Raw genomic sequence first — 7710 nt, 5'->3', positions numbered from 1 at the left:
TGTTTCCAAGAATTTGTCTAGAGTTTCATTTTCTAATTTAACTCCACTTCATTTGAGAAGCCGCACTAATGTGGTTTTTACTTTCACTTTTGAAGCAGCAGATCCCATGGCTTCATATCTGACATTTTCTGTCCCTTTTGGAGGCTAGACTTTCCTAACTCAGTCCCTAAACTGGGAGCCTAACTTCATCCCTCTACTGGGAGCCTAACTTCGTCCCTCTACCAGGGAGCCTCTTCCTAGCACTAGATTAATTCTTACTTACCATGGAACTCCCCCGTAGCTCCTTTTCCTTGTTCCAGCTCTTGCACAAGTTCAGAAGTTTCTGCCTTTTCTTTTTCTAACTTCTTCCTCTTCTTTCTCCTTAGTCAACCGAACAGCTTCTAATTCAGCTTGTGTTTGCTCTTCTTTGGCTTCCTGCTCCTTCTGCCTGGCTTCTGCTTTTTCTTCCTTTTCTGCTTCTTTCTTGGCCTTTTCTTCTTTTCTTCCCCATACAGATGTCTCAACCCTGCACTCCAACCAGCAGAGACAGGAAAAAACGACATGAACGCCAAGGAGGGTTTCAAGCAGCTTCCATCTTTATCTCCAGTTTGTCCAATTTCTCTTTTGTTTTTCCCTCTGCCCTCTGATCTCCTCCTCTTTTGTTTTTCCCTCTGCCCTCTGATCTCCTCCCTCCCCCCTCTCCTGGATCCAATCAGCATTCAGCACACTCTGAACATGAGCCTTGCATGCAGGCAGGGCGCGTGGTGATAGGCCAGTGACTTATCAGGCAGGCAGTACAGGATCATTCAGGTGTGCAGGTTCAGGTTCTTGGTAAGTAGGGATCATGGGGCTTGGCAATGAGCCAGGGTGCCATCTTGGCTCTTGCAGCCACTCCTGCTCCCCACACCAGAGCCCCAAACCCTGTAGGCTACATTCAAAAGGAATTTGCCCAGGATACAACTGAGTCCCACAACACTGATTCAAAACAGACCTGTATTTCTTCATACTCAAGTTCTGGTTTTCAATATAAGTGTGAATATTCCTTTTTTCTCTTCTATGTCTAGAATTTTATTCACAGCTCAACCAGTTAGGCATAACTTGTGAATGAATATAGGGCTGAAGACACAACCATGGCAGGATCCAGAAGGCCAGCTCTTCAAACTGACAGTCACCGTCACCCAGCCTAATGAGCATCTTTGGTCTGTGTGTGTGTGTGTGTGTGTGTGTGTGTGTGTCTGTCTGTCTGTCTGTCTGTCTGTCTGTCTGTCTGTCTGTGTTTGTGTACACGTATGTATGTATGTGCATGTGTATGTGTGTGTGCTTGTGTATGTGTTTGCGTGCATGTGTGTGTATTCTCATACTTGAGGAAATACATGCCTTATGGCTCTCTGCCTTCCCTACCCCCATCACTCTTTACACAAGGAAAAACATATACTTGTAACCTAAATCATATCGAACAAAGGAATGAATGAAATAAAGTCCTTTTGGCTGTGTTCCCAACTCTGGGAAAATAACTCGCAGCATATGTCTTCCCAGCACACTTTCTGAAATGTCTCTGTGAGATTCAGATGCTCAACGCTGAGCCCACAGACCCTCATGCCTCTCCCTCTGCGCAGAGCAGGAAGAAACCAGGTGTCTTCGCTGATACCAGTGCCAGGAAGCGAGTGGTGTAGTCACGGCAGATGTGCCAACTGACCCTGAGAGAGGGAGGAGAAATTATTGAAATAAATGAATTTTGAAAAGCCTCTCACAAATGCACAAATGCTCTCCTGCCGCCCCCTCATGCTTCCGGGATGTGGCAGGTGGCATATACTGTAATTACTGCAGACCACACACAGACGCACACATGCGTAATGTCAGGGCAAATGAAGAGTATCGATGCCACTGTCACAGTAGAGCCAAATCTTCAAGACACAAAGACTAGGAGTCCACAGCCAGGATATCTTCACACCACCAGCAAATGTGCATCTGAATGACCCACCCCACCCAACTACCTAGTGCAGACACCACGGGCTGTAGTCACTACAAACCAAGGTGCATCTGCACTCTTGAATCTTGATTTCAAGTCCTTAGAAATCATGTATTACACAGATATAGAGTAGTCCAGGCTCCAACAAAAAAAAAAAAAAGGAATTAGTAGCAGATACTGCTGGCATTCAAGTCTTCCTTGGTCACTGTTATCATTGAGGCTGTCAGGTCAAGTTTTCTATTGAGTTCATGCCACCTGACTGATTAGGAGAGAGACTTAAAGAATGATAGGGAAGTTCAGATATGAAGTACAGCGCACAGCCTGGGGGGTTTGTATCCACGAGAAGATAAATTTTCAGCAGCCACAGCACAGTATAGTGAAGGTGGTATTTTATTTTGTTTTAATGTTGTTTCTCTCCATTTACTAGAGTAAGACTTCGTAAGAAAAGGGCCCTAAAAAGTAGATGGCCTGAAGCAAAATTACTAAGTGAAGCCTTGAAAGATCACATGTGCTCTGGGAAGAAGCTAAATGCTACAGATATTCAGGAAGACAATGGAAAATAGATGGCACGGTATGTAATGCTTATAATTCATACAAAAGAACAACAGAGGGGCTGGAGTGTGCCCCAATGGTAGGATACTTGCCCAATGTGTATGGAGCTCTAGGTTCAGTCCCCAGCAAGAAAGATGTACATTAGGTATGACCATAGCTTATATAAATGGCCCACTGGGCAAGCGCAATGGCTCAGCTAGAAAAAGCGTTTGCCTCCAAACCTGATCACCTGAGTTTGGTCCCTGGAACCTCCATGGTAGAAGGGGAGAACGAATTCCCACAAATTGTCCTCTGACCTCCACACACACGTACACTGTAACATGTACATGAACTGGGAAGCCACACACATAAAATAAATCAAATATATATTTAAACCATGTTAAGAATAACAGAAAAGAACAGGCAGATTCTCTAACTATTGCAAGCCACCTGCTGCAGCTAGGTAGATGAGCCTAAATGGCCACAAGAAGAGCAGCTTCCAAACACAACAGGGCAGAGGGGGGTGGGTGGAGAAACCACTTCCGTGTCGTGTGTGAGCAATATCTAAGAGTAACCTTAATCATGTCTGTAACAGTAAATCCACTTTTGAGGTCCAAGAGCTCATATCTCCCTCCCATAACTGAAACCCTCCAGTCCACAGGATTTGGGAACAAAAACCATATAAGCTTTCTGTGGCAAGCAGGAACAGTGGGTTTAGTGCATCAGGAAAGGTCAGAGAACAGCAGTTCAACAAACTGCTGTCATCAGTAAGAGATTCTTTTCTTGAGGATCTGGCCTTTAGTACACGTATCTAACAAAACCATGGTTTTGACTTAGCTGTCCATGAAAACGCTTCATTCTACCTCCTGCTATCATTCTAGGTGAGTAGTTCTAAAATTTTACTTCTGTTGTTTCTGAACTCTGTCTCCACCAAATGGACCCTGCCCCCAAGAAACAGACCTATGAAAGGCTGCCCAAAGGAGCTTCCTGATGGAAGGAATCCCTTGCTGCTCTGCCAAGAAAACACAGTAGCTTTGAGTTCCCATTGGTAAGCACAAAGGAGGCTCATGCTTGGCCCAACCCACAGAAATTACTAATGCTGACTTCAGACTTGGAGGATAGAATGAGGGCTGGGTGGGGAAGATGGACAGACTGGCGTGTGCTCATGCAGATTTGGTAAGTCCCATGTACGGAATCTAGCTATGTCCTGAAGAGACAGAAAGCATTATGGAACAAGGATATGAAGAAGGGCCTCTGGTATATAAAAATCTGAGAGTAATAAGGAAGAACATTGTACTCAAAAAAAAAAAAAACCCAAAAAACAAAAAACAAAACAACTCAATGCTAAATGGAAGGCCTAAACTAGGCACTTTTCACCCTAGACATCCATTAGAGTCATTGGAATATGTAACTGAGCGCAGCCTCCCTGACTTCATTCCAAAGTGACTCAATCAAAGGTGGATGGAGTTCCTTCCTTCAGACTGTTCTGAGGTTTTTAAATATGCAGCCACACTGAACCACTTCTTCTAGCTACAGAGCCTCCGACACCTCCGACATGAAGATCCTGAAGAAATGGAGCAACACTCGGGGAAGGTTCAGGTGTACTTCACAAAAGTACATTTGGGGAAGGGGAAGAGAACCAAGCTCATCCAGAAATGGAGGACAGCTCCATTTGGAACATGCTTGCTCGTGAATGCCTTGAACAACACCAAGCTCGATTGTGTGCACTTGCTGTGGGAGGCAGGAGGAGATAGGAAGCCCACATCTCCAAGATGGGCAGGTCTAGCTCCATATGCACAGCATGATTCTCTCCGCAAATCGCTTTCTACCCTGGTCTTTTCTGGTGCTTTCCACAACAATATCAGGTAGGCAAGCAGGGAAAACAAACATCCATTTTTCAATGAGGAAATGGAGGCTCAAGGAGTTTGAGTGACTCTGTAAGAGTGGTGTTTTCAGAACATTAGCCCAGTGATAGCATGCAGTGTGAATTACAGTGTGGATGAGAGAATTCCAGGATACCCCTTAGAAGACAGGTACCTTGCTGCAAATGGGAGGTAATATCAATCCATGGCATGGCAGAAGCCTTGGGAAACACAGCAGAGAGAGGAGCTAAGAGCCACCTTCCTGTTATGCATCCCTCTATTTGCCTTTGGTACCTGGGCACCAATGTTTAACACAGTAGGGTAAAGATAGAGTATCGCTGTCTGCATTATGAAGTTGGAGGCTGCACCACAGAAAGGGTGGACACATGGAGCAGATAGGACTGAGAGAAATTGGTTTTTCAGCAAGAGGAGTCTGCCTATGCAATCTAATCTGAGGGATAGAAACATGTCTTTGTATAGACTGTACTTGGTTGAAAAGTATTATCCTTCTTCCTCTTGTGTGATTCGCTTATTAGTGAATTTTCAAAAATTATGTGAGAATGTTCTCATTTCATGACTTTCAGAAGCCAGCCAGTCCACAGAGAGCAGGATTCTGCCCAAACACTGACACTGGCAGTCTGCTTCTGTGCAAACTTGCTCTATTCCAGGACTGCCTGGACTGGGTGGATGACTACCTCTCATCCTGAGACTTTGATGAAGTTATATCCATGGCTTCTAACTTCGCTGTTAGATGAAAAGCACATGGGATCCATCTTTATTCCTAAACGTATCAAGTATTCAGCACCATAGTAGACACCAGGGAACCCATGCACTGGAGTGCTTCTTCAGGGATCTCAAGAAGTGGCATCACCATTGGAAGAAGGAAACAAAGAGAGTCCTGGCATAAGTCTCATGACACTGGTTGCCTCCGGGTGGGCTTTCATCCTTTTGTGGTCACATGAGGTAAAGGGCTGGTGACAACACTCCAAAGATTTCAGCAGCTTAATTAGTCTGCCCACATGCCCAGTGGGTGAGACTGCCTCTGAGTCAGCTCTAGGATCAATTCTGGCAAATACCACAAGGCACAAGAGAGGCCAGATTCTGCAGGCATCTTGTTTAGTTACACTCCATTGCCTCTATCAAATGCATTCATCCGGGTAGCCCAATAAAAGACTGGCAGACTCTGTTCTGTGATGTTTACAACTCTGAGAAAGTACAAAAGCCAAGACAAATTATTTTAATATCTTTTACCTTGTTAAAAGGCTTAACAATCCCAGTGATTACATGGTGCACCTTTAAAAGACAAAGGTGGCAAAAGGATCTTTATTACCCAATTTTGTAACTCAAGTTCCTTCAATAAGGTTAAACCCCATGCCATTTAGAGAGCAAGGGCCAATGTTCATTCTCAACTCTCTGTAGGTCTGTAGATTGAAATGATAAGTTTATATATTTTGTTTTCCTTTGAGAGTGAAGCTTTTCATGAGATCTTGAACTAATCTGACCAATCTTGGTCATTCAGACCCTGCAGCTACCATCTTGTTGTGATCAGAAGGGGGAAAAAAAGTCTTTCTCCATATTGGATCATAAGCTTTTTTTGCCATATCACTGCTGTGTCCCTGGGACTTTGAACCCACTGCATGTCCTAAGAAAGCGTAGAGCAGAAGTACATGTTCAACCAGTTAAATGATATGATAGATTGAAAAGACACAAATGCATATTTTTGGTTAATATGATTTTAAAAAACAATTTCTACTGTTAATATTTGTTTCAGTAATTTGGTCCCACTTAGCCTCAGCTATCATTTCAAAGATCCCATTTTAGCCCACTCTGTGGAGATAAATGAACTTATTCAACCAGCTAAATGAAGCTCCAACAAGCTAAGTATTACCAAATGCAGGTAGTGGGTAGCCTTATATTATGACTTGGATGTGAAATATCCACCCAAAAGCTTATGTACTGAAGGCTTGATGCCCAGATGATGGAGCCCTTGGGAGGTTTCTCCTTGATGGAGAAAGCAGGTCATTGGACACAAGTGCCATTGAATGGGGTTGAGGAATCCAGGCCCTTTCTCTCTTTTCTTCCCTTCTGCTATGAGCAAAATCTTCTGCCAATTACTTCTATCACCATGATATTGATATTCTAGTTCATTGTAATTCAAAGGAACAACTGAGTCAAACACAAAGAGAAATCTCTAAAACTGGGAGCCAGAAGGCATCTTTCATACTTTAAGCTGGTTTATCTTTGGTATTTTGTCACAGTTATGGAAAACACACACACACAATACACATACACACACACACACACACACACACACACACACACATACCTTAAAATGAGGCAATGAAGTCATTTGCTCATTAACTCCTCTGTTTAAAGAATATGCAACAGACCATTCTGAGACTGGACTTCAGCAGGGATTCAAACAAGTGTCTTGAGCTCAAGAAGCCTAGATTCCAATGATGATATAGCCTAAGAGGAAATAACCATATATACAAGATGAAGTGATGGTATTTGCTCTGAGAAAAGATAAAGACATATCAAAGTGTAGGCAGTGATAGATAGTCTGATAAGATAACAGTTGGGTAGAGATCTGAAAAAGGTAACGAGACAGGCAATGTTAAAATCTGAAAAGTCATACTTCCATGAGGGAAGAACCCCTGATTCCAGGGTCAAGACAGGAGATTAAACCATCTGTCAAGTGAGCAAAGACTTGAGCAGCTGAAAAGCAGTAGAGACATCGAGGAAGCAAAGCTGGGGACCGGACAGATGTTAGGAGGGGAATGCCTACAGTGAGCTTCATTGCTGATGTGATAGAAACATGTTGAGGAGACCACTGTCAGATATAAACTTTGTACTGTTCATGGAAGCTGCTTTGGAGACTGGAACAGATTGTACATGGCCAGGAGTAGGTACTGGAGGCGCAGGCCCCTTGCTGGTTCCTGCTACTTCTTCTGTGTGGTCTTCCCAACTCAGCTGTAGCCTGTTCCAGGGCAGACTGTTCCTGTTTACCAGGAAACCCCGCTGCTTGGCTCCAAATAATCTTCTAAAGCCAAATACAACTCCCTGCATCCCCCAACTGCTGTGTTCCTTTCCTTTGCAACTCTACCAAATAGACCCCAGACCACCATTTGCCTGGCATCATTCCTGTCCTCAAGCATTCAATCTGTCTGCTTCCATGGTCGAATTCTCTTCCCATGGTGCTATAGCTAACCAATCTTCCACACTGATTCTTGTGAAGGTATAAATGGCAGGGGTAATCTCAAAACCGGCTCAGTACTTATTACAAAAGCATGGATCTCTGGCAACATCAATGCAGAAATCTCAATAGATATCATATGTGGTATTGAGAGGATATTGGGCCCTTCATAG

The 7710-nt window shown here is 43.8% G+C and overlaps 1 long non-coding RNA gene across 1 annotated transcript; it reads right to left on the bottom strand.

Annotated features, from left to right (window-relative positions):
• Positions 1-464: 464 nt before the first annotated feature.
• Positions 465-6754, bottom strand: LOC115064418. The gene is made up of 3 exons (XR_003844269.1): positions 6668-6754; positions 1572-1676; positions 465-505 (listed from the first exon to the last, which is right to left on the bottom strand). It is a non-coding gene; the product is annotated as an uncharacterized LOC115064418 (long non-coding RNA).
• Between the last annotated feature and the right edge of the window lie 956 nt (positions 6755-7710).

The sequence above is a fragment of the Mus pahari genome, chromosome 7, assembly GCF_900095145.1.
Source record: "Mus pahari chromosome 7, PAHARI_EIJ_v1.1, whole genome shotgun sequence".
Lineage (NCBI taxonomy): Eukaryota > Metazoa > Chordata > Mammalia > Rodentia > Muridae > Mus > Mus pahari.
The sequence above is the reverse complement of the archived record's forward strand: the minus strand, read 5'-3'. Positions and strand labels throughout refer to the sequence as shown.